Source organism: Cololabis saira, chromosome 11 (assembly GCF_033807715.1).
Source record: "Cololabis saira isolate AMF1-May2022 chromosome 11, fColSai1.1, whole genome shotgun sequence".
Lineage (NCBI taxonomy): Eukaryota > Metazoa > Chordata > Actinopteri > Beloniformes > Belonidae > Cololabis > Cololabis saira.
Window position 1 is genome coordinate 8,368,917 of NC_084597.1, and position 25,190 is coordinate 8,394,106.

General features: G+C 39.4%; 1 protein-coding gene across 1 annotated transcript in view; it reads left to right on the forward strand.

Moving 5' to 3' along the window:
- The first annotated feature begins 6,770 nt into the window (after positions 1-6,770).
- The window catches only part of ctif (CBP80/20-dependent translation initiation factor), a 112,756-nt gene continuing 94,336 nt past the window's right edge, over positions 6,771-25,190 (forward strand). The window contains exon 1 of the mRNA XM_061733656.1: positions 6,771-6,931. The gene's annotated coding sequence lies outside the window, so the exon portion shown is untranslated. The remainder of the gene's footprint in view (positions 6,932-25,190) is intronic.

Here is a 25,190-nt window from a genome sequence, read left to right on the forward strand (position 1 = left end):
CATGGGGACCGCATAAATGGGACGATGCGGACCCCCTGGGACGGTGTCCCGACCCGACGCGAGCAGGAACGCAGCGCCCCTCAATCCAGAGGCGACACCGTGGCCAGCAGTTGGCGTGAACAGTTGGCTAGAGCGACTCGGGATGCTGGGACGAACCTGGGTAGGGGACTGCTGGTATATCAGAATGACTGTTGAGGGTACATGCTGTTCTGCGCTGGTGGACACAGGGTCTTCAGCTACACTAGTAAGACCCGATATGGTGGGGCAGGGGACAACTGTTTTTCCCACCATGGTGAAACTGCAGACTGTCACTGGAGAGCGGGAACCCATGGTGGGTGAGGCAATAGTGACCTTAAGGTTGGGAAAGATGAATGGTAACTGTCCCGTGTGGGTTGCAGGAAGACTGCATACTGGGACTGGAAGTCCTTAAGACATTGGACTGTATCATTGATCCCAAAAGGGGAACACTCACATTTCCAGATAGACACGTTGTCCAGATGTCTCGGTGGCCATTAAAGCCGGGCTGCTCGGCGGCCCACACCATTACAGTGCTAACGGCCGGGACAACAACCGACATGGCTGCCTGCCCCACCCCACCCAACTGACCAACTATGAAACCCTTCAACGTGTCCGACGCAGGGTCACACCCACATACCATGCTCCCAGCTGTCAACTATATGGAGGGTAATGAACCGCCCACACCGCCCCCCACCCCACCTGATGGACCACATATGCCACCACCCACGAACGCGGCGCTGCCAGACAGAGGGGACAGAATCCTGGCGGTTGGGGAGGTCTGGCAGAAAAATCGCGACGGACTGACTCCCAGCGAACAAGAGCTGTTGTGGCAGTTCCTACTGGAGTACAGAGACTGTTTTTTCGTTGTTCAGGGATGACGTGGGACGAACAGATCTCATCCAGCACCACATCGAGACTGGAGATGCGTCGCCCATTAGGATGAGACCTCGACGTCTCCCCCTGGCCCGACAGATAGCAGCGGACAAGGCTCTGCAGGAGATGCAACAGGCTGCACTCATTGAACCTTCCTTCAGCGCTTGGGCCTCCCCTGTCATCATGGTCCCCAAGAAGACACAGGTTGACTGGCGGTTCTGTGTGGATTTCAGACCCCTCAACAAAGTGACCAAAAAGGACCCCTACCCTGTCCCACGAATCGACAAAGCTCTAGACACGGTGACAGGGTCTTCCTGGTTCTCTGCACTAGACCTCCGCAGTGGATACTGGCAGATCCCCCTTGCCCCAGATGCCAGACCTAAGACAGCTTTTATCACCAATGGAGGCTTGTGGCAGTTCAAGGTCCTTCCGTTTGGCCTGTGCAATGCTCCTGCCACATTTGAGAGACTTATGGACAAGGTGCTTGCTGGTATTCCCTGCCAGGAGTGTGTCGTGTACCTGGACGACATTCTTGTTCATGGGGAGTTGTTCCGAATCAGCCCTCAAGGTCCTCAGGAGGGTGTTGGAGAGGGTGGCAGCGGCGATTGAAACTGCATCCCCAGAAGTGCCATTTTATGAGACGGGAGATCTCATTCCTATATTAAGTATAAAAATATTATTATATGATATTAATATTATAATATTCGTATATAATAATATTATATAATGTAATCTTGTTTCGGCCAGAATAAACGGGAAAGGGCGGAGAGATGCTGCTACTGCTGCTGTGACACGTCACTTCCTCCCAACGGCAGGAAGTGACGTGTGCGCTCTTAATAGTACGTCCAAATTAATGCACACTACTGATATTTACTCAAAAGTGTGCTGAACTTAAAGCAGCACAACGTTACTTTCAGCTTTTGTTGAGTTTGGCGGCATCTTTTGGACAAAAGCGGTAGTGCTTTACCAGAAAGAACACTACGTTTCCCATGAGCACCAGCGCGTACTGCCGGAAAGATCCTGTCCCGTCGCGTGCATTTGTTTTGATAGTGAATGAAGACGGGACGGACTTTTCTGTTTCACCAAGTGAACAGACGGAACGCAAAAAAAGATGTTAAACTGCTGGAAAGGAACTGGAATTTAAACAAGGAATTCAGGGAGCGGTGTATGGAGAAAATAATGATTATTAACGGTCTGGATCCATATGAAATCCCTACTAAAGAATGGAGCTCCTCGTTGGAGCTCCACTCTTTAGAAAGGATTTACTGCCGCAGTTCTGCACAACCCACGTCTTAGGCTACCTTGTTTAGGATTGTTTGGCAGCTGCTTTGGTAAATGTTTGACTCGCCATGTGTTTCAATAAATTAGTATAATAGTACAACATACAGTACACATGTTTTCTATCCCTCTTACTTCTCTTCTTTTTTTTTTGACTGCTATATTATGCTGAAGAGGCTCCGAGGCGTGAGCAATATTTTTGTTTTCCTCGTGAGTTTATTTTTTTCCTCTGCAGCTACAAATAAGAGTTAATATTTTTTCCTCAACAAACTAGTTTTATCTGAAGATTGGGGTTAATTGCACCGCAGAGAGCTGGTCAGCAACTGCGTTTAGCTGGAGAAGTGGGGAATAAAACCCGTGTTTTGATCCGACCCGGTCTGTGTGAGTGTTTGTGGTACTGTGTGGAAGGTATTTGGTCGTTACAGCCACGATCCAAGCGAGCCGACGACTCTTTTACTCTGTTATATCAGATACTTGGCCTCCGTGGTTCTGCCTCCAAGCAGGAAAGCAGTGAAAAGTTAAACCATTAGCGATCTTTTCCCCACGTCTGTTGTGTGGAGCTGCTGCAGCCACAACGCAGCAACGGGTTACCAGCTTAAAGCAGTCAAAGCCGTAAACATTTGTAGTTTTTTAGTGTGGAAGGGTTCCTACCATGCTCCTCAAAGTTACATAGTACCAGTGAAGGCGATACAGACCCCTCAGACCATGACAGAGGTTCATTAAACCTGTTGGAAGTTGATGTACCATCACAATGAATCTGGAAATATGATATTAAGGTGGAAAAGTTACTTAGTGCCGCTTTAAGTATACTTGTTAGTATATACTGTTTAGTATATACTAAAAAGTATGGTATAGTATATTTCGGACGCAACAAAAGTTTGTTTTTTTTTGTTGTTGGTTGGCGTAGTTACGGCCCACAGTAACCTGTATAGTTGTTTAATAAACAACTCTAAGCTGGGAACGTCTCGGTGAGTTTGTTGAGACGTTACAATATGTTGCATAACTACACAGTCATATAATTCATGCAACAGCTGAAAAAACTGTTTTAATAACACTAAAGCCGGGCATACACTGTGCGATTATCGGCTCGTTTTGAGCCGATTTTCCAGTCGTGCGACTTTTTTTTGATCGGGCCCGATTTCTACCCAATCGTTGCTCGTGCCTCGTGCAGTGTACGTGGGGTAACGACGAGAGATTAACACCTCACGACGAGCTCCCGATCAGGAATCGTGAGGTCGCAAGAAAATCAAGCGTGTTTGAAATCCTGGTCGCTCTTCGTGAAGGAATCGCACAGTTGAAGCAGCTACGACCCGATTTGCCTCATCCTTTCACAGAGAGCATGCGCAATATCTGATGTCACGTCAAAAAACTATTATTTGTAGTTTAAGTGTTGCAAATTCACATTACAAATCATGTTTTAATAGCAAAAAAAAGACTGCATTTCCCTGTACAGTGCGGGTCGCCGCGTACCCTACGCCGTAGGCGCCGTTGGTGTAACGCGGAACCATAAATCAGCCTTTAGTGTGTACGCTGTTCGGAACACCTCTTTTTTCTCTTCTGATTTTGCTGGGACGTCGGGTCCCTCCGCCGAGACACAACTTTTGCGGTATGCATTCTTTGTTGTGTCTAAAAATGATACGCAGTGCCGACCCAATCAGAAACGGTACAGATATTTTGGGATTTTTTTAATAAATATATAAAAAAATAAAATTATAAAAAAATAAAGGAACCCCATAACCTTTGATCGGGTGGGCAGGACGCACGTTTGGCTGGGAACAGCCCACACCTGCCCCAGAACCGGCGTAGAGTTCCAGTACACAGAGGTCCGACGGGAGGATTATGATCGTATAGTGTGAGCAGATGGGTTGCATCTGTGCATCGGCTCGTACAGTGTGAGACCATAAATCATGGGCTGTGAACTTTTGAACTCCGCGATCTAGACGTGCAGTGTGAGATGGGGCAGTCTCAAACGATTTAAAATATCGCACACTGTATGCCCAGCTTAACCCAAGTTGATATTAGAATGGAATGGAATCGGATCGAATCAAAGCGTGATAATCGATTCTGAATCTTAAAAATCGATTCTTGACATCCGAATCGATCACCAGCCCTAGTAACCTGTCGTTTCACTAGTAGTAAACTAGCTTTAGCTAACCTGAATAGCCTATTTACAAGCCTCCTCTTGATACAGGGACATAACTCACCTACCGTCTTTCAACCACTTTGAAATGCTTTGTTTCATCCCCATAAAATATTTCTCCTTCTCTCTCTTCTGTTTTCGGGTTTGTGCCGAAAACGGAGCGCTCCTACTAGTGTGTGTGTCGGGGAGCAGGGGCGTCAATTGTGTATGGCAAGGTACGGCAGCCGCCACACCTGGGCTTCAAGGGAAAATGTAAAAGTTTGTTTTTTAAATACATTTATGGAATTACTATTTGTATTGATTATTCTATTATTTAATAATATAAAACAACTACAAATGCAAATCAGAACAACATGATCGATTTCACTAGTTATTACACTGCAAAAACTCAAATTCTTAAGAATATTTGTCTTATTTCTAGTTAAAATGTCTCATTTTTAGTCAAAAAAATCTCATTACATTTAAGACAAGACTCAAAAACTCTAAAAAACAACAATTTTCACCTGTTTCAAGTAGATTTTCCATTAAAATAAGTAGAACTTTTTCTTTTTGCTTGTAATGAGAAGATAAATCTTGTCCCACTGGCAGATTTTTCTACTTATTTCAATTGAAAATTTACTTGAAACAGGTGAAAATGGTCAAATAAGTTATTTTTCTGGCGATGACTCTTGTTTTAAGTGTAATGAGACTAAAAATGACTACAAATTAGACATTTTAACTAGAAATAAGACAAATATTCCTGGTAAGATTTTGAGTTTTTGCAGTGAGCGAGACTGCATTTGAAAAAGTTCCAATTATCTTGACCACACAGATAAGCTACATAGCAGACTTCTGTGATGAGTATTTGCTGGACGTGTTGATTGATACTCTAGTTAAGTTCTGTGACTCGTAACCTTGCCATACCTTAGCTTCCACTGAATTGACGCCACTGCCGGGGAGTAGAGGTGGGGGGGTTGGGACGAGAGGAGAGGAGGTGAAGGAGCAGAGGGAGACGAACCAGTGACGTGCTGCTGTTATTAATCATATACATTACACATAAACGCTTATTCTGGCTGTGCCCCATCGTTCAAACTTTTTGGAGGGATATGTGTAATTTTGTGTCTGAAAGAATTGATATTGATTTTATTTTATTTTGGAAGGATGTGTTGTTTGGTGTTTTTGACCATGTAACAATTAGAACAAAACCAAAGGAAACATTTATTATTAATTTGTTGATTATCCTCGCAAAATTCCACATCCACAAATCAAAATTCTTACGCAAAAAACCCTCTTTTTTTACTTTTCATTGTGAATTAAAACAGTATCTGGACTCTATTAAGTTCTCTAATAATTCAAAAGCAATCAAAACCATAAATGTATGTAAATGTTTTGGCTTTCTGTTATAATTTCATCCCCCCTGGCTGGTTGTGATGTGTTGTGCTTTTTGTTTTGTTTTTTATTTGAGTTGTACTCAGGGGTGCAGATCCAATGTCAGGATTGGGGGCGACACCAACGTGATTTGAATTTTAAATTTTTTGCCAATATGCAACTTATACCATGCCATAAATTGGTAAAGGCTCACCAAAAAATACTGCACAGGGAATCATTTATTGTGCTTACCTTTCTTGTTTATTTGTCCTAAACAGCCAACAGTGTGTGTCACTGCTTACTTAACTGTTATATTCGTAAATCATAATTTTAAGGGTTTTGGGCATGTAGTGTGTACTCATCTCAAATTCTTTTCACCATCTTCCTTTTATCCTATGGGACTACTTTATGCACGATCAATTGATATATGGATGAAATATGGAGCCCTAAACAAGTTGTTTAAACTAACTGATCGTGTTTTAACACAGTTATGGTGGTAAACAGTTCTAAAAAAAAAGGACCCATTGCTTTCATTCGGTACACCTCAAAATGCACCGTGAATGTATTATTTTTTTAGAAATATATTTTTTGCCAATATGCAACTCATACCATGAGTTATATAAATTTATATTTAAAAATTATTTTTAATAAATATTCTACATATTCAACCTTTAAGTCTTAAAATACATTTGTTCAATTTTGAATAATTTTGGGTATTTTTATTGGGGGGGACAATTCATGTTTTTCAGAAATTGGGGGGGACATGTCCCCCCCGTCCCCCCCGGGATCTGCACCCATGGTTGTACTCAACGTGAATTTGCATATTGTGAAGTTTTGTTATCATTGTTATGTTTGCAATTGTTAATAAAAAAAAAAAAAAAAACACATAAACGCTGTTTAATACAGATAATGCACACTCCAAACACCCCCAACCCGTCGCTTTATCGCCCCTCCTACCGAGGCGCCCCTATGCGCGGCGTATAGCGCATAATACCCACTTTTTGCACCACTGTTTCGATACATGTATCGAACGTATCACATTACCGAACTCCATTTCCCACAATGCCGCCGCACTCGCGCATGCGCGTTCGAAGCGTTTCGAGCGTCACATTCCTGCATTCCCTTTTTCCTGCGTGTGGCACGTCGGAGTTACCGCTAGATATCTAATCCCCCTTCCCCTCTCTTCTTTTTTCTACCTGCACACTCATGACACGGCGGATTTGATCTCCATGAGTGATCTCCACGCTCGTTGAGAGTCGGAACCTTCCCTTTCGGGTAAGATTAAACCCCCGTTTCACCACCGGCTGAGAGAGTTCCTGGACCACCGGGAGATTACAGCTTTGTCATGTGAATATTTCCCGGAGAAAGCAGTCTCTCTCTCGCCGGCGAAGCTGGCTGCGTTTTCACCTCCACCGACAGGGTTGTTGATGGGGAAAAACGGCTCGATTTGAGCATTTGCAGGAGCAGTTTAGCGGTTTTACTCAACGCTGGTGTTAGCAGACTGGTTAGCCGCAAAGCTTGCGTCACCATTGTTGCCGGTGCGAGTCCAGGGCGTGGAGGCGCCTCCAGATGTTGATGCTGATGTGACAGGGGCATGTTAATGCTTCTGGTTGTGGTCATTAATAACACACCCATCATGCATGATCATGCAGGACTGGTTCTCCATGAGACATGGGCGTGGTGATGTGTGTGCAACATACCTGTGGCTCTTGCAGAGACGGGATGTCATAGGTGTTGGTTTTTCTCATGCATGTATGGCAGGAATGATAAAAACAGCTGTTAAAAACATCTGAAGGTGCTGAACAAAGACATGATCCCAGCTGTGACTGTACACAGCACACAACACTTCTGTTGGTCGTCACACTATACAGGACTGTCTCAGAAAATTAGAATATTGTGATAAAATCCTTTATTTTCTGTAATGCAAAAATGTCATACATTCTGGATTCATTACAAATCAACTGAAATATTGCAAGCCTTTTATTATTTTAATATTGCTGATTATGGCTTACAGTTTAAGATTAAGATTCCCAGAATATTCTAATTTTTTGTGATAGGATATTTGAGTTTTCTTAAACTGTAAGCCAAGCCAAAATATTGCTCACTCCTCGGAGCCTCTTCAGCATAATATAGCAGTCAAAAAAAAAGAAAAGAAAAGTAAGAGTAATACAAAACATGTACTGTATATTGTACTATTATACTAATTTATTGAAACACATGGCGAGTCAAACATTTACCAAAGCAGCTCCCAAACACTCCTAAACAAGGTAGTAAGACTCGGGTTCTGCAGAACTGCGGCAGTAAATCCTTCTAAAGAGTGGCGCTCCGACGAGGAGCTCCATTCTTTAGTAGGGATTTCACATGGATCCAGACCGTTAATAATCATTATTTTCTCCATATACTGCTCCCTGGCTTCCTTGTTTAAGGTATCCCGGTAAATTCCAGTTCCTTTTCAGCAGTTTAACATCTTTTTTTTTGCATTCCGTCTGTTCACTTGGTGAAACAGAAAAGTCCGTCCCGTCTTCATTCGCTATCAAAACAAATGCACGCGACGGGACAGGATCTTTCCGGCAGTACGCGCTGGTGCTCATGGGAAACGTAGTGTTCTTTCTGGTAAAGCACTACCGCTTTTGTCCAAAGGAGCCGCCAAACTCAGAAAAGCTGAAAGTTACGTTGTGCTGCTTTAATCACAATATTATAATTTTCTGAGACAGTCCTGTAAGCCTAAAGTGTGTGGTATGTTCTGGCATTTAACTTTCCGTTCACTTTCTTTTTATATTGTATATACCGGTATGTTAATAAGAGCTGTCATCTGTCTATTTACTGTACACCGAGCGAAAATAACCGATTCAAATTCCCTGACTTGTTTGACCTGACTTGGCCAAATAAACTTGATTCTGATTCTGATTCTCTCTGCATCAAGAGTCACTAAAAAGTATTTATTTAACCTTTATTTAACCAGGTAAGTCAATTGAGAACAGTTTCTCATTTACAATGACGACCTGGGCAAGAAGCCGCACAAAGAGTCAAACAGATACAATCTCAGTGAAACAAACAATCAAACACCATATATAAAAAACACACAACACATAAAAAATATGAGTAAAAAGTGTTAGCGCTGGTCCGGAAGAGTTACAAACATGTGCAATGATGATAGATGAATTTTGGGAGTGTATTTTTGAAGGAGGAGAATGGGATGAATGTGTAAGTGTTTGTTGCAGATGATTCCAATCACTAGCAGCAGCGAACTGAAATGAATTATGGCCAAAGGAGGTGTGCGTTGCATGTGGTCACTAATTACCGTAGTTATTTGCTTGACAAGCTTGTCCAATTATAAATATTTTTTTCCGTTCACAGATGCCAGGCTTTTGTTTTTCTTTCATGTCATATTTGAAATCCAGTTGCATTGCATTCCTGAGATCTCTGCTGGTCAGATTGATTGGATCAGAGTGACTTCACTGAGATAAAGGAATGTTTGCCACCACGCGTCACAAGACAAGAAACCCCTCTGAAATTAAGTGAAACAATTTGTTAGATTTTTCTTTGGCAGTTTTTTTTTTGAGAGGTGAAGATTATTACAAAATCATAGAAACCGGATCTTGTCTCACATCTGTAGAGTTTAATGGCTTCATGATTTTTAGTGTTTTACATAGAAGCAGGTGGGGAGTAAGATTGAGTCAGTATAGTTAGGAAATAAATATGTAAATCTGTTATCTGGTATTTTTTGTGAATAAGCATTTAACTGAGATTTGTTGCTTAGTTTTTTTTCAAGATAACAGTCAAATATATTCAGTTTAATTGAGTTTGTATTATCTGTGCTTCAAATGTTGATGTAATATAATCATGAGGCAAGCTTTCATGCATGGAAGGGCTGTGTTTGTGCTTGATTGTGGCACACTTTTAGATCATGTCCTTGCCATTGTATTTAATGAAACATAAATTAGATTTTTGTTATTTTTTCATATATTAATAGATATCTGTTGTTGCAGTCAGGAGGTACTTTTTATTTGCATCAGTCAGCAGTTGAAATATTGCTTTGTAAGCAGACTTTCTCCGGTTATGTCAACCACAAGGATTGCTCTTCTTAGTAGAAAAATGGGTATTGCTGATGTTTAGATTTGACCTGAACTAGAGCTTTATTCAGGCCCCGTTTACACGTAGCCGGGTATTTACAAAAATGGATATTTCCCCCTCTACGTTTTGAAAAATTCCATCGTTTACACGAGATAGTTTTCAAAATCTCTTCGTTTACACGAATCCGCATAAATACGCTGTTAACGTCATGCCAGCCAATTAGAATCCTGGAAAAAACATCAACAAATGACACGTGTAACTTACAGTTAAGGCTGATTTATGGTTCCGCGTTACACCAACGCAGAGCCTATGGCGTAGGGTACGCGGCGACGCACACCGTACGGCGCGCATCGCCGCGTACCCTACGCCGTAGGCTCTCCGTCAATTTAACGCGGGACCATAATTCAGGCTTTACTTCCAAGACGGAACGAGAGTCTTTCGTTTGGAGTGACAGAGAAGTGGAGTTACTTTTAAGTGTGACTTTAGAATATAAAACAGGTAAAATACAAGAAAATATTGACGGTGGCCAAACAAATTGTAAACACAGGTCGCACAAATGATGCTGGTGACATTTCTGTTGCATAATGTGACGTTCTGAAGCCTAAATCTCCGTTTTCTCTGTTTAGACGCAAACGTGAAAAAAGAGTTTTTGAAAATCTCCACTTTGGCCGGAGTTTTCAGAAATTATAGTTTTTGGTGTCTTTGAGCTCCGTTTTCGTGTAAACGAACGGCCAAAACGCATGAAAACGCCTCTGTTTTTGCTCTGTGTAAACGGGGCCTCAGACCATTTACCAAGAGTCAGTGCCTCGTCATCACTCCTGTGGTCTGCAGTTCCAGCACATGCGAGTGCTGTTCTTGCTGCTGGCAATCTGGTCCCTTCCCTGTGCCTACCAGCAGTATCAACAGGTAACATTTACATGACTGTACGCATGGAGTGCTTTTCATGAACATGAGGGAGGAGAGACTTAGCCTAATGCTATGGAGAGAGTGGGAGTAGTCTGCAGGAAACTGGAACACCCTGAGTCATACTGCGCTGCAGAGATGTAGCCTCTTCTCAGGGGGGGCTGCTGTTCATGGTGTGATGAATGGATGAATGAGTGAGTTGGGAAAGGGAAGAGTACATGGGTTATGATTCTGCTAAATATATAGCTATGGAGTAAAATGATAGATATCAAGAGGTTTGTTATCATCCATGTGTTCAGGCCTCTCCAGTAGGAATGGGTGATATTTTACCGTTCACGATAAACCGTCAAAAAAATTCCTCACGATAAGAATTTGTATCTCACGGTAAAAACGATAAACTCCCGTTGATGTTTTTGTGTAAAGGTGATTTATGGTTCTGTGTTAAATCCACGCACAACGTACAGGAAGGAAGGAAGGAAGGAAGGAAGGAAGGAAGGAAGGAAGGAAGGAAGGAAGGAAGGAAGGAAGGAAGGAAGGAAGGAAGGAAGGAAGGAAGGAAGGAAGGAAGGAAGGAAGGAAGGAAGGAAGGAAGGAAGGAAGGAAGGAAGGAAGGAAGGAAGGAAGGAAGGAAGGAAGGAAGGAAGGAAGGAAGGAAGGAAGGAAGGAAGGAAGGAAGGAAGGAAGGAAGGAAGGAAGGAAGGAAGGAAGGAAGGAAGGAAGGAAGGAAGGAAGGAAGGAAGGAAGGAAGGAAGGAAGGAAGGAAGGAAGGAAGGAAGGAAGGAAGGAAGGAAGGAAGGAAGGAAGGAAGGAAGGAAGGAAGGAAGGAAGGAAGGAAGGAAGGAAGGAAGGAAGGGAGAAAACTAGGAAGGAAAGAAGGAAGGAAGGAAAGGGGAGAAGGAAGGGAGAAAAGAGGAAGGGAAGACGGAAGGAGAGAGCAAGAGGAAGGAAGGGAGAAAACTAGGAAGGAAAGAAGGAAGGAAGGAAAGGGGAGAAGGAAGGGAGAAAAGAGGAAGGGAAGACGGAAGGAGAGAGCAAGAGGAAGGAAGGGAGAAAACAAGGAAGGAAGGAAGGAAGGAAGGAAGGAAGGAAGGAAGGAAGGAAGGAAGGAAGGAAGGAAGGAAGGAAGGAAGGAAGGAAGGAAGGAAGGAAGGAAGGAAGGAAGGAAGGAAGGAAGGAAGGAAGGAAGGAAGGAAGGAAGGAAGGAAGGAAGGAAGGAAGGAAGGAAGGAAGGAAGGAAGGAAGGAAGGAAGGAAGGAAGGAAGGAAGGAAGGAAGGAAGGAAGGAAGGAAGGAAGGAAGGAAGAATATGACATTTTTGTGTAACAAACATGGTGGATCTGAGAGTGAGATAGATTTATATTTACAAAGGTGGAGCTGAATTGGTATTTTTTTTATCGTCATTTTTATCGTTATCGGGATAAATGCCAGAAATGATCGTGATACATTTTTTAGTCCATACCGCCCATCCCTACTCTCCAGTACTGGACACTACTCGTTTGCAGTATAACCGTTGTTGTCTCCATTGTTTCCACTTTAGTTTCTATTCAGCTTTGCGGTCCCCCTGCTCCCTCACCACGAGCACAATGTGAACAGTGAGCACCTTTACACGTCCACATTTGTTTGCTGTGACCGCATGCATTGATATGGACCAAAAAGCATTGTGGGGCTATAGTCTCAACGGCCCCACAGTTCTGCACATGCCCAATCCTCTGTTTTAGGTCACGACAGGGAGACAATAGGGCTATTGTTTTAAACATAGACCGTCTTTCACTGGTTTTCTGGACTCAGGTCATTGAGCCCACACACTAAACATGTTTACACACAACAACTTAATGCACTTAATGGGAAGGAGGTTATTCCACTTTCTACTGAAGTTAATTAATCATGTTAGCTATTTAAATGCATATTTTCTATTCTTGTACTGTGGGAGTTTTGAGCAATTTATAACCAGTACTGACAGTTTTTTTTAATATGCAGCTGACAAGATCATTGGTACCTGTTGCTTCTGGAAGCTCAATCTTTCATTCAGCTCTGTTTGAGTGACCTTTTGTCACATCTGAGTTTCTATAGGCTTTAAGGTCAACAATTGATTAAAAGCTGCTTTCAGTTTCCATGTCAATTGTTCAGAGACAATGAACAGGAAAGAGATGATTAAGTCATTTTGATCGGTTATAATTTGGTTGGTGTTTTCTGGAAAACACCAATTTAGCACAGTATTGCCAAAGAGCAAAGTTTAGCAGTTGTAATGTATTGTGAAAGAATCCCCTACTTCTTCTACTTCTTGTAAGCATGTCATGTATTATGAGTGTAGCAAAAAGGAGAAGTTAAAGTACTGAAAATACCACACAAGATTGAGTATTTTAAGGCTTTGTCATATGTTCATTTGTTAGACATGTTCATTGTGAGTTACAGTTTGGGATCTATAGTCACACAAGGTCTCACCTGTATCTAGGGCTGGGCGATATATCGAGATTTTAATATATATATATTTTCAAATGCGATATGGTACGAGACAATATCGTTTATATCGATTTTTATTTTTATTTTTTTTACATTTTTTTTCATGATTTTGATATAGCTTATTTTGTGACAAATTGACTTGAATGTTTTATTTGAGATTTGCACAAATGTTTTGTTATTTGCACAACTATCAACCTCAGTGGAAAAGTCTGCCTGTTACTGTCTACATTGTATTAATTGCACAGTGTATTTTAATTTAATTGTTATGCAGGAAAGGGATATTTGTTTTATTTTATTCAAGAAGCATTTTATTCTATATATGCAGGCAGTTTATTTTTATTTCATTTGTTTTATACATTTTGATATTGTGCAGACCTCTGTTAATAAATGTACCTGTGTGACATTTGGCAGGAGGCTTTGTATTAAAACTGACTGTTTTTTTAAGGGTTTGCCTCAGAAAAAATGAAGCCAACAGAGATGCTAACAGATATGCTAACAGAGATGCTATGCTACAATGCTTTGGGGGAAACCCCAATTATGGCACAGAAAAAATATCGATATATATCGAGTATCGCCATTCAGCTAGAAAATATCGAGATATGACTTTTGGTCCATATCGCCCAGCTCTACCTGTATCTGTAGTATCACATGGATGAGTAACGGGTCTACATCACTTTCTTCTCCTAAATAAGACCACCCCTCTTTTTGGGTGAAAACAAAACTACAGGCAGCAAGCTGGAAACACAGTAGTAACATGGCTGAAGGCTGCTGCTTATTGTTTACTTATAACTTGTTAAAACAACAACAACAAGAACAAAATCTTGAATTGTAGGTATGATTTCTTCCCGAAAAAGACGGTGGTAGAAATATAGCTTCAGGCAACCCGCAGAGGATGGAAATGGGAAACTGCGGGTCACAGCCTGGCCAGCTGTTATGTATACATTTGTGGTAAAGAGAAAGTTGGAGAAATACCACAAATGTGTAAAGAGAAAGTTAGAGAAATACATCACCTAAGCAAAAAAATAGAGCTACGGTCGGTCACCTTAGAGGGCTTTGATTCAGACTCTGTTTTAGCTAATGCTCTTAATTGTTTTTATTCACGATTTGATGTTTGTGATTTTAGTGAAGAGAGACAGGGCTTGAGTCAAAAACTCAAAGATAATAATGATTTTGAGATTAGAGACACAGATGTTATGAGGGCTTTCTCACCGGTGAAGACGGATAGGAGCCAGGGAACTGATAATATCTGTAGACTGCTTAAATCCCAATATTCCATCATATTTCTAATATATCTCTAGAGACTCAGCTCAACAGGTTGGAAGGATGCTGTTGTCCCTGTTCCAAAGACTAAAGGTCCAAAAACCCTGAATGACTTTAGATCCGTTGCTTTAGGGCTGAAACGATTCCTTGAATAATTCAAGTAATTCGATTACAAAAAATTATTGAGGAATTTTCTCTGCCTCGAGGAATCGTTTAATTTTGCAGCTCAAAGCAGGGTATTTTTCCCGGACTATATTTAATGTGGCACAGCGCGCTGACTGCACAGCGCGCTGACGGTACAGCGCGCTGGTACAGCACGTAAAGGAAGAAGAAAGAGGCGGCGGATATGTTTGGTTTTAGTAACATGTCATGCTCAGGCAGTCTGCAATGGCCCAGATGGGAGACACATGTAGCTCAGTGCTTAACTTTTATTTTTAATCCACGCTATATTCTTCTGGTCCGTTCTCCTATATGTTCCCCCTCTAAATTTCCTCGCTGTGGGACTAATAAAGGAATATCTTATCTTATCTTATCTTATCCCGGTACATACATAGATTCCTCTAAACATCTGTTCCCGCTACAGTTTTAACTAAAAGAAAAGGCAGAAAATGTCAGAAAAATAAAAACGTAATAAAGCTAACTGGGTAGTTTTCAATTTTAGCTCTGTAGTCATTCATGGATAAAACAAGCACTGGTGCCTAATGTTCTCCAATACAGCAGGGCTCATCATTTCATTTTGAACACTGCCAAAACCCAAAATCTTATACTTTAACTTAAAACTTAACTAGCACTTAAAATTTGCTTGACGCAAATGAAAGTTCAATTGAAACACGTGGGAAAAACACCTAACCTTTTAAATGATGTGTGTTATCAGGTGTAATGGCATTTTTAGGTTAGAAATAAGAAACTTCTTGGTAAGATCCTTAGTTTTTTGAGTGAAGGCAGTGGATTTGGTCAACTGGTGTAAGTTCAGGGTTTTTAAATGAACAGCCATGAACCTACTGGATTATATAATTTAGTCTGATGTAGGGCTGGGCGATATGGACCAAAAGTCATATCTCGATATTTTCTAGCTAAATGGCGATACTCGATATATATCTCGATATTTTATAACAGAGGTCTGCACAATATCAAAATGTATAAAACAAATGAAATAAATTAAACTGCCTGCATATATAGAATAAAAATGCTTCTTGAATAAAATAAAACAAATATCCCTTTCAACAATTAAATTAAAATACACTGTGCAATTAATACAATGTAGACAGTAACAGGCAGACTTTTCCACTGAGGTTGACAGTTGTGCAAATAACAAAACATTTGTGCAAATCTCAAATAAAACATTCAAGTCAATTTGTCACAAAATAAGCTATATCAAAATCATAAAAAAATATATTATTATTATTTTTTTTTTAAATCGATATAAACGATATTGTTTCGTACCATATCGTGTTTGAAAATATATCGATATATATATTAAAATCTCGATATAACGCCCAGCCCTAGTCTTGATGTCAATTAACCTCTAACATCTTATGTATATTTATAATTGCTCTTTAACTAAACAAAAATATGTTTTATCCGATTACTCGATTTATCGATGGAATTTTCAGTAGAATACTCGATTACTAAAATATTCGATAGCTGCAGCCCTACGTTGCTTTGACATCAATTGCGATTAAATCTTTTGAAAAACTGGTGATTTCTAAAATCATAGGGAAGAGAAAGAATGATTTGGATCCTCTTCAGTTTGCTTATACCCCTTTTCCACCAAATCTTTTTTTAAAGATTTTTTTGGGCTCTAGTGGCCCTTTATTCAAGCTGCAGATATGAAAGGGGTAGAGAGAGAGATCGGGGATGACATGCAGCAAAGCTGCGCAGGCCGGGAATCGAACCTGCGACCGCTGCAGGAGGACAGTAGCCTCAGTATATGAGCCGCTGCTTAACCCACTGCACCACCGAGCGGCCCGACTTATTTTTTTTTAAGTAGATCAAGCACAATATTTGTATCAGTGTAAGATGCAGCAAAGTCTCCCACTTCTTCGTCTGTTACCATGTTGTTGTGATGCTGTTACTATTCCTGCTCCGGCGGTGTCGTCACTTCAGGAAGAGGGGGTCTCGTGGGTTGGTATACATGCCGGAATAACTCGGATTAGGACGCATTATCTGGCACTAAAAGCTCGATCTCAAGAGCTTCAGTTCGGCCCGGCTAAGGTCTAAACATGGCTTTTAAAACTTCAATATCGGTCAGATTAAGGCAACAATTCAACTTTCTGTTAGTGCATGTAAACTTAGCGTAGTGTCACTTCAACAAATCTGCTTTTTAAACACCATTGGGAGGGGAACACATGCTTTTAATACCATTCACATTTTAATAGAGAGGCTTTTAGAACACTTTGATTTAAGTCTTGACCTTGTGAGCTGGATTTTAGACGTTTTATCAACTAGAAACACAGAGAGTGAGAGTGAATAACACTCTGTCTGACCAAGTACAGTATGTTCCTCGACTGGTTCTCCACAACGATGTGTTTTGTCACCTCTGTTGTTCATCCTTTACACATATATGTGCCGTAGCAGACGCGAGGATAGATTTATTTTAAAATACACAGATGACTCTGTTGTTGCCAGTTTGCTGAAGGACAATGAAACCTGTCACGGTCGCATCATACGAGACTTTGTCCGGTGGCGTGATGAATCCTTCCTGCAGATGAACATCTCTAAAACTAAAGACATACCGATTGATTTTAGAAAACTATAAAAGGTCTGTAGTGGAATGTGTTGATACGTACAAATATCTTAAGCTGGGCATACACTGTGCAATATTTTAAATCGTTTGATTCAGCCCCATCTCACACTGCACGACTAGATCGCAGAGTTCAAAAGTTCACAGCCCACAATTTATGGTCTCACACTGTACGACCCGATGCTCGGATGCGACTCGTCTGCTCACACTATACGATCATAATCTTCACGTCAGACTTCTGTGTACTGGAAATCGAGGCCAGTTTTGGAGCAAGGGTGGGTGTTCCCACCCAAATGTGCGTCGTGCCCACCCGATCAAAGGTTATGGGGATCCTTTATTTTTTTAGCATTTTATTTATATATATATATATATATATATATATATATATATTAGGGCTGTTCGATTTTGCCCAAAAATAAAATCTCGATTTTTTTCTCTCAAAATCCGATTTTCGATTACGATTATTTTGTGAATTGACAAAAGGCAAAGAAATTATTTCAAATATGCTGTTTTTTTATTGAACATTTGCCCCATTAGGCTTTAAGTGCAAACTTTGCTCTTATTAAACCAAAAATGAATGAATAAAGTGCAAAACTCTGTAAAATAAGTTGAAAAAAAGTTTAAAAAAATATAATAAAATATAAAGTTTTATCTCTGAAAAAAAAATCAGCAAATCAGCACTTGCAAACATACAGTAAGTTATATTTCCAATTAAATAAAACAAGACATTTTCTAATTAAACTAAACTGGGTCTTTGCATGCTAAATAATAATGCAACCCATGAAGGAGGTAGAGGTGTGTAATGTCAGTCATTACATTTGCTGTTCACTGTTCACAACGCCCCCTCCTACACTAAAGAGCCTCTCCCATGGGGCACTTGTCGCAGGTATTGAGAGGTATTTCCATCAATCATTAATATGTGTGCAGACAAGGTAAAAAAAAAAGTGAAAAATCGATTTTACGATTTTCATGTTTTAACATCGTTCTAATTACATAATCGCGATTACGATTTAAAATCAATTAATCGAACAGCCCTAATATATATATATATATATATATATATATATATATATATATATATATATAAAATCCCAAAATATCTGTACTGTTTCTGATTGGGTCGGCACTGCGCATCATTTTTAAACACAACAATGAACGCATACCGCAAAAGTTGTGTCTCGACGGAGGGATCCGGCGTCCCAGCAAAATGAGAAACAGAGAAGAGAAGTGTTCCGAACAGCGCAGAGCGCACACTGAAGGCTGATTTATGGTTCCGCGTTACACCAACGCAGAGCCTACGGCGTAGGGTACGCGGCGACGCGCCTTGTACGGTGCGTGTCGCCGCGTACCCTACGCCGTATGCGTATGGTTGGGCAGACGTGGGAAATGCAGTCTTTTTTTCTGCTATTAAAACATGATTTGTAATGTGAATTTGCAACACTTTAAACTACAAATAATCGTTTTTGACGTGACATCAGAGTTTGCGCATGCTCTCTGTGAAAGGATGAGGCAAATTGGGTCGCAGCTGCTTCAACTGTGCGATTCCTTCACGAGGAGAGACCAGGATTTCAAACACGCTTGATTTTCTTGCGACCTCACAATTCCTGATCGGGAGCTCATCGTGAGGTGTTAATCTCTTGTCGTTACCCCACGTATACTGTACGAGGCACGACCAACGATTGGGTCAAAATCGGCCCCGATCAAAAAAAAGTCTGGAAAATCGGCTCAAAACGAGCCGATAATCGCACAGTGTATGCCCGGCTTTAGTTGTTGACAGTAAACTGATGATGGGAATGATGGGTGTGTTGTCATCATCTAAGTTGTTGCCTATCGATGAAAACAACACTCCTGTAGAACACCATATGAAGGTACTTTGCCTTTGCAGAGTCATGCCCAAATCACAAGGCCTGTCGGGCAATAACGTTGATGCTGAGCCACAGAAAAGCCCTCGGATATTGTGATGAAGGAACGTTTACTCAGTCCGTCTGTTGGCAAGTGTTCAAAGAGTACATTTGTTTCCAATTTGCCACATGTAGTTTTCAGCATCCATTTCCACCCAAAAGGGGTTGTGGCCATTCCTATAAAAGACTATGTAGAGATTGCTCCAATATTCAAGATGATTCGGCAGAATTCAACCTTGCCTACTACCTGACAACCCATGTTTGTTTTACTTTTTAATATATTTTCTTTTGTCATTTACGCAGCAAAAATATAATTTTAGTGTGGGGATTAAAGTGTTATTTAGCTCAGTTTCATTATGATGATGTTTCACTATTTGCTAATTTCAGACACTTGAAGTTTAGTCAAAATTTGTGTTTTTTTTTTTGTTTTTTATCCAACCCATCTCCAAATGCAATTGTACCTAGGGCTGGGCGATATGGACCAAAAGTCATATCTCAATATTTTCTAGCTAAATGGCGATACTCGATATATATCGATATTTTTTCTGTGCCATAATTGGGGTTTCCCCCAAAGCATTATAGCATAGCATCTCTGTTAGCTTCATTTTTTCTGAGGCAAACCCTTAAAAAAACAGTCAGTTTTAATACAAAGCCTCGTGCCAAATGTCACACAGGTTCATTTATTAACAGAGGTCTGCACAATATCAAAATGTATAAAACAAATGAAATAAAAATAAACTGCCTGCATATATAGAATAAAAATGCTTCTTGAATAAAATAAAACAAATATCCCTTTCCTGCATAACAATTACATTAAAATACACTGTGCAATTAATACAATGTAGACAGTAACAGGCAGACTTTTCCACTGAGGTTGACAGTTGTGCAAATAACAAAACATTTGTGCAAATCTCAAAACATTCAAGTCAATTGTTCACAAAATAAGCTATATCAAAATCATAAAAAAAAATTATATTTTTTTCAAAATCAATATAAACGATATTGTCTCGTACCATATCGCATTTGAAAATATATCGATATATATTAAAATCTGGATATATCGCCCAGCCCTAATTGTACCACAGGGTTTAGACTCAACAACATCGTGTAGGTATCGTGATGTCAAGAATAAACTACTCTGAATTGTATTTAAGGGCATGTGTAACTTTTTTAAGCCAGCCGGTTAGTAGTAGACAAGATTAGCTGAATTATCGGCTCTCCCTGCATGTGGTGAGAACATTGACTTGGAGCCCCACTGGGACGCTGGGTTTCATCTTCTATTCTCTTTGGGTTTTAAGGATTATGGTTCTTACTGTTTTATGGTAACCACATCAAATGCTGTGAATCGCTAGTGGATTCTGCTGTGGTAAACACAAGATAAATCCTGTTGATGTATGTTCTGTGAACAAAATCCTTCAAGAAACACGAAGAACAAGAGGCAATAATTTATTTATTTAGCATATGTATCCCACATTTTAATCTCCATCTCTCGCTGCTTTTATTATAGTTTAGAGGGTTTTTTTTTGTTTTGGTTTTTTTTACCTCATGTGCGCAATAGAAATTATTAAGTTAAGATAAGATATTCCTTTATTAGTCCCACAGCGGGGAAATTCGCAGTGTACAGCAGCAAACGGGATAGTGCAAAACAAGAGACATCAATAGAAATAATAATAATAATACAGTAATAATATCAGAGTATGACACACTATAAACAGTACTGTAACAGTATATATACAATAATAATAATAAAAATACTGGTATATAAAATAACAGACGGATATTTACAGACGGATATTTACATAATTGCACGATTGGACGTTGCAGTGAATGATATTGCACATTATTTTCCAGTATGTACATTTATTGTCAGGTTGTTATGTATATTAATATATTAGAACATATTTAATTAGAAATGAATCTACTCTGCTATTTTCTCCATGTTTTAGGGAGGTTTATGGTGTGGTAGAGCATCTATAGTACTGACTGGTGTCCATGTCCCTGCCACACAGACAAAGACACAGTGTGATGTGCGGTGCTGTGTCTGTCTGACCAGTTTAGTATCTGTCTGAACGGCGGAGAGCCTCAGGCGTCATCTTCAGCATGGTTCAATGAAGCATGGCCAGCTTTGCATGTTACAATGATGCCCCTCCTCAGCTGTGTGTACAGTAGTAGACATTCAGAGATATCCCAGGACCCCATAGATGCATCATTCAAAAGAAGCTTTGTCCGTCGTGTGTTCGGTGTTTGTGAGTTGTTTGAAAACTGGTCTCAGAAAACTGAGGCTCAGTTTCTCGATGGCTGAATACCAGCTTTGATTTGGCAATAAATAAAGCTTTTTATTGTGTCACATTAGGGCTGGGCGATATGGACCAAAAGTCATATCTCGATATTTTCTAGCTGAATGACGATACTCGATATATATCGATATTTTTTTCTGTGCCATAATTGGGGTTTCCCCCAAAGCATTATAGCATAGCATCTCTGTTAGCTTCATTTTTTTCTGAGGCAAACCGTTAAAAAAACAGTCAGTTTTAATACAAAGCCTCGTGCCAAATGTCACACAGGTTCCTTTATTAACAGAGGTCTGCACAATATCAAAATGTATAAAACAAATGAAATAAAAATAAACTGCCTGCATATATAGAATAAAAATGCTTTTTGAATAAAATAAAACAAATATCCCTTTCCTGCATAACAATTAAATTAAAATACACTGTGCAATTAATACAATGTAGACAGTAACAGGCAGACTTTTCCACTGAGGTTGACAGTTGTGCAAATAACAAAACATTTGTGCAAATCTCAAATAAAACATTCAAGCCAATTCGTCGCAAAATAAGCTATATCAAAATCATTAAAAAAAAAAATAATAAACGATATTGTCTCGTACCATATCGCGTTTGAAAATATATCGATATATATTAAAATCTCGATATATCGCCCAGCCCTATTTAATGTCCAAAGAGTTGAATTGACACTTCTGAACGCTGATTAGATAGAAGACTTTAATGCAGAACTGGTAAAATCACTGCTAAGATCAACTCAGGTTTTTTTTTGTTAACAATTTTTTATATTTTTTATGCCAACTTTTAAAAAGAAAAAAGGGGCAGACAGTCACAAGCACAGCTCTACACACTTTGCTGTAGCAACATGTCCACTGTACATCTGAAAAGAACAAATGCAAAAAACAGGGGAAAAAATGTGTCACAACAGTTAGAACAGAACAAAAACATTTCATATGCTGTACATATTTACTTGTCTGTCTCTTCCTTGACCCACATACATGCACATACACGCTCTCACACAGACACACATTCACATCCACACACACAGATCAACTCAGGTTTAATGACTTTTCACTCAGTTTTTCTTGCAAACAGCAAGTTAATCAAACATGCAAAATATTGTTTGAACTGCTTTTCTTGTTATCAAGAAGATTACATTATGTTGCCTGAACCAGCTATTTCTGCAGGGGATCAAGTACATACAGTTCCTGCTACTGGGTTTAATGCAGTACCACAACACTGAGGCTGAAATTGTGCCTGGGACATGATGGGAAGCAGTAGTTTGTTGGAACAGGTAGAATTGAAGGAGGGGAAAGGGTGGAGACGGTAAGAAGGAGAAGGGGAGGAGTACAAGGGTTGTAGTATTATAGAGTATTATATGTAGTATTATAGAATAAGCATTCCTTCACTTTCAAAATTGCCGGTCAGACTTGCAGTGGGGCACCCATAAAATGGAGGTATAAGTCAGTATAGCAGAGATAGAGATTTAACCTTTGTACCTTATTTTTTTTACACAGCAACTTGTTTATTGAGGGAAAAAATAACAATGGTTGTTGCTGCCTCAAGCAGAGATCAATATCTCCAGTCTCCACATGACTGGAAATCCAGGTTTTCCTTTTAAAGCAAGTTTGGTTGCAAAGAGAATCAAGATTGTTGCAAGACAGTCGAAAATGCAAACATTTTGAAGATTACTTGCATTTATTTCTGACAGCCAATACTGTTGAGTCCTCTTTTGAGGCGTGTTTGGTAAGTCTGTGATGCCATTTGTGTTCTTGATCTTGATCTTAGTCAGTAGTCAGAAATGCCACCATCCTTCATTCTAGGGCTGGGCGATATGGACCAAAAGTCATATCTCGATATTTTCTAGCTGAATGGCGATACTTTATATATATCGATATTTTTTCTGTGCCATAATTGGGGTTTCCCCCAAAGCATTATAGCATAGCATCTCTGTTAGCTTCATTTTTTTCTGAGGCAAACCCTTAAAAAAAACAGTCAGTTTTAATACAAAGCCTCGTGCCAAATGTCACACAGGTTCCTTTATTAACAGAGGTCTGCACAATATCAAAATGTATAAAACAAATGAAATAAAAATAAACTGCCTGCATATATAGAATAAAAATGCTTCTTGAATAAAATAAAACAAATACCCCTTTCCTGCATAACAATTAAATTAAAATACACTGTGCAATTAATACAATGTAGACAGTAACAGGCAGACTTTTCCACTGAGGTTGACAGTTGTGCAAATAACAAAACATTTGTGCAAATCTCAAATAAAACATTCAATTCAATTTGTCAAAATTGATCAAAATCATTAAAAAAAAAAATGTTTTTTTTTTAAAATCGATATAAACGATATTGTCTCGTACCATATCGCGTTTGAAAATATATCGATATATATTAAAATCTCGATATATCGCCAGGCCCTACTTCATTCTGTATTTGTGCCTGATTTCTTGTGTCGTTTATGCAAAATGCAGGTGACTTTTCTACATCTTGGTCAGAAAAAATCCTTGATTTAATCTCCTCTATTGCCTGAAATCTGCAGGGATGATGACACTTTGGCCTGTTGACTTTAACAGGAGTAAAGGTCAAACTGGTGTTATTTTAGACCATAAACCTGCTTCTCCTCCACCAACAAAAAAATAAATAAATCCTGAGAGCAATGAGCAAAGCAGAACCATTACAGCGGCCTAAAAGGGCATTAGTAGAACTTAACAGATTAATGCAGGTTTGGAACAATTTGTTTTAAAACGGTGTCTGTTTGAGTGGATTGAGTCCATTTTCAAGGGACAAGAGGTCAGTGCTGAAACGTTGTTTACTTTGGATGCTTTGGTTGTTTGAAATGATATTTGTGCTGCCCAGTATTGACATAAAGGCATAGTTAGAAAAGTGCATAGATGCCCAGATAAAAAAGGAGCAGGACTGGATGTCGGTTGTGGTAGCGAACGGGTCGATAATTATTGGCAACAGTTTCCCCTCAGGCGGTAACGTTATACGACATGTCAAGGAGAACGGTAGGACATCACACTGAAAAAAATCAACCTAAGTGCATGTAAATATAACATATTAAAATCTGTGATATTAACAATTAAAAATGAAGTTTGTTGCTTTACATGAATACATCTAGTTTTGAACTTAATCTGCATTTGTTCAAAAAACAAGACAGTGTGCATTGTTTCCTTAACCAGCAGTATTTATGTAATCCCAGACAATCTTTTCATTTACACACAAACAACAAGCAATGATCTTGTTGTAGGGCTGGGCGATTTTGGACAAAAATAAAATCCCGATTTTTTTTCTCTGAAAACCCGATTTTCGATTTCGATTTTTTTGGTAAAACTACAAAAGACAATGGAATAAATTGTTTCAAATATTTTATCTTTATTTTTAAAGAAAAATAGCAAACAAATTTCCCTATTGGGAATGAAGTGCAATTGAAAGATACTGCAAATCCTCCTTGAGTTTAGTAAAGTGACAACATTTACAATTTTCTTGACCAAACAAAGATGACTAGACGAGCTCTGTCTGTAATGCAGCCAGCTGCAAAAAAGGAAAATCCATTTTCCTTTTTTAATGCAGTACCACAACACCGAAAATCCATTTTCCTTTTTTCCTTTTTTAACATCGATTTTGATTAATAAATCCGATTTAGATTTAAAATCGATTAATCACACAGCCCTATATTGTTGTATTTACTTTTCCTTTAACAATTCTAATCTATTGAGCAGATTGACCAACGTTTAGATGAAACATTCTTTATTTGTTTTATGTACAACACAACAGTAAAAAATATCTTGCTTGATCTACTTTAAAAAAAATTATGCGACTTTTTTGCATGAGATTTTTATGTAGATCAAGAAAGACTAGTCTTTGTATAAATAAAACTACTTAATTTTTAGTATG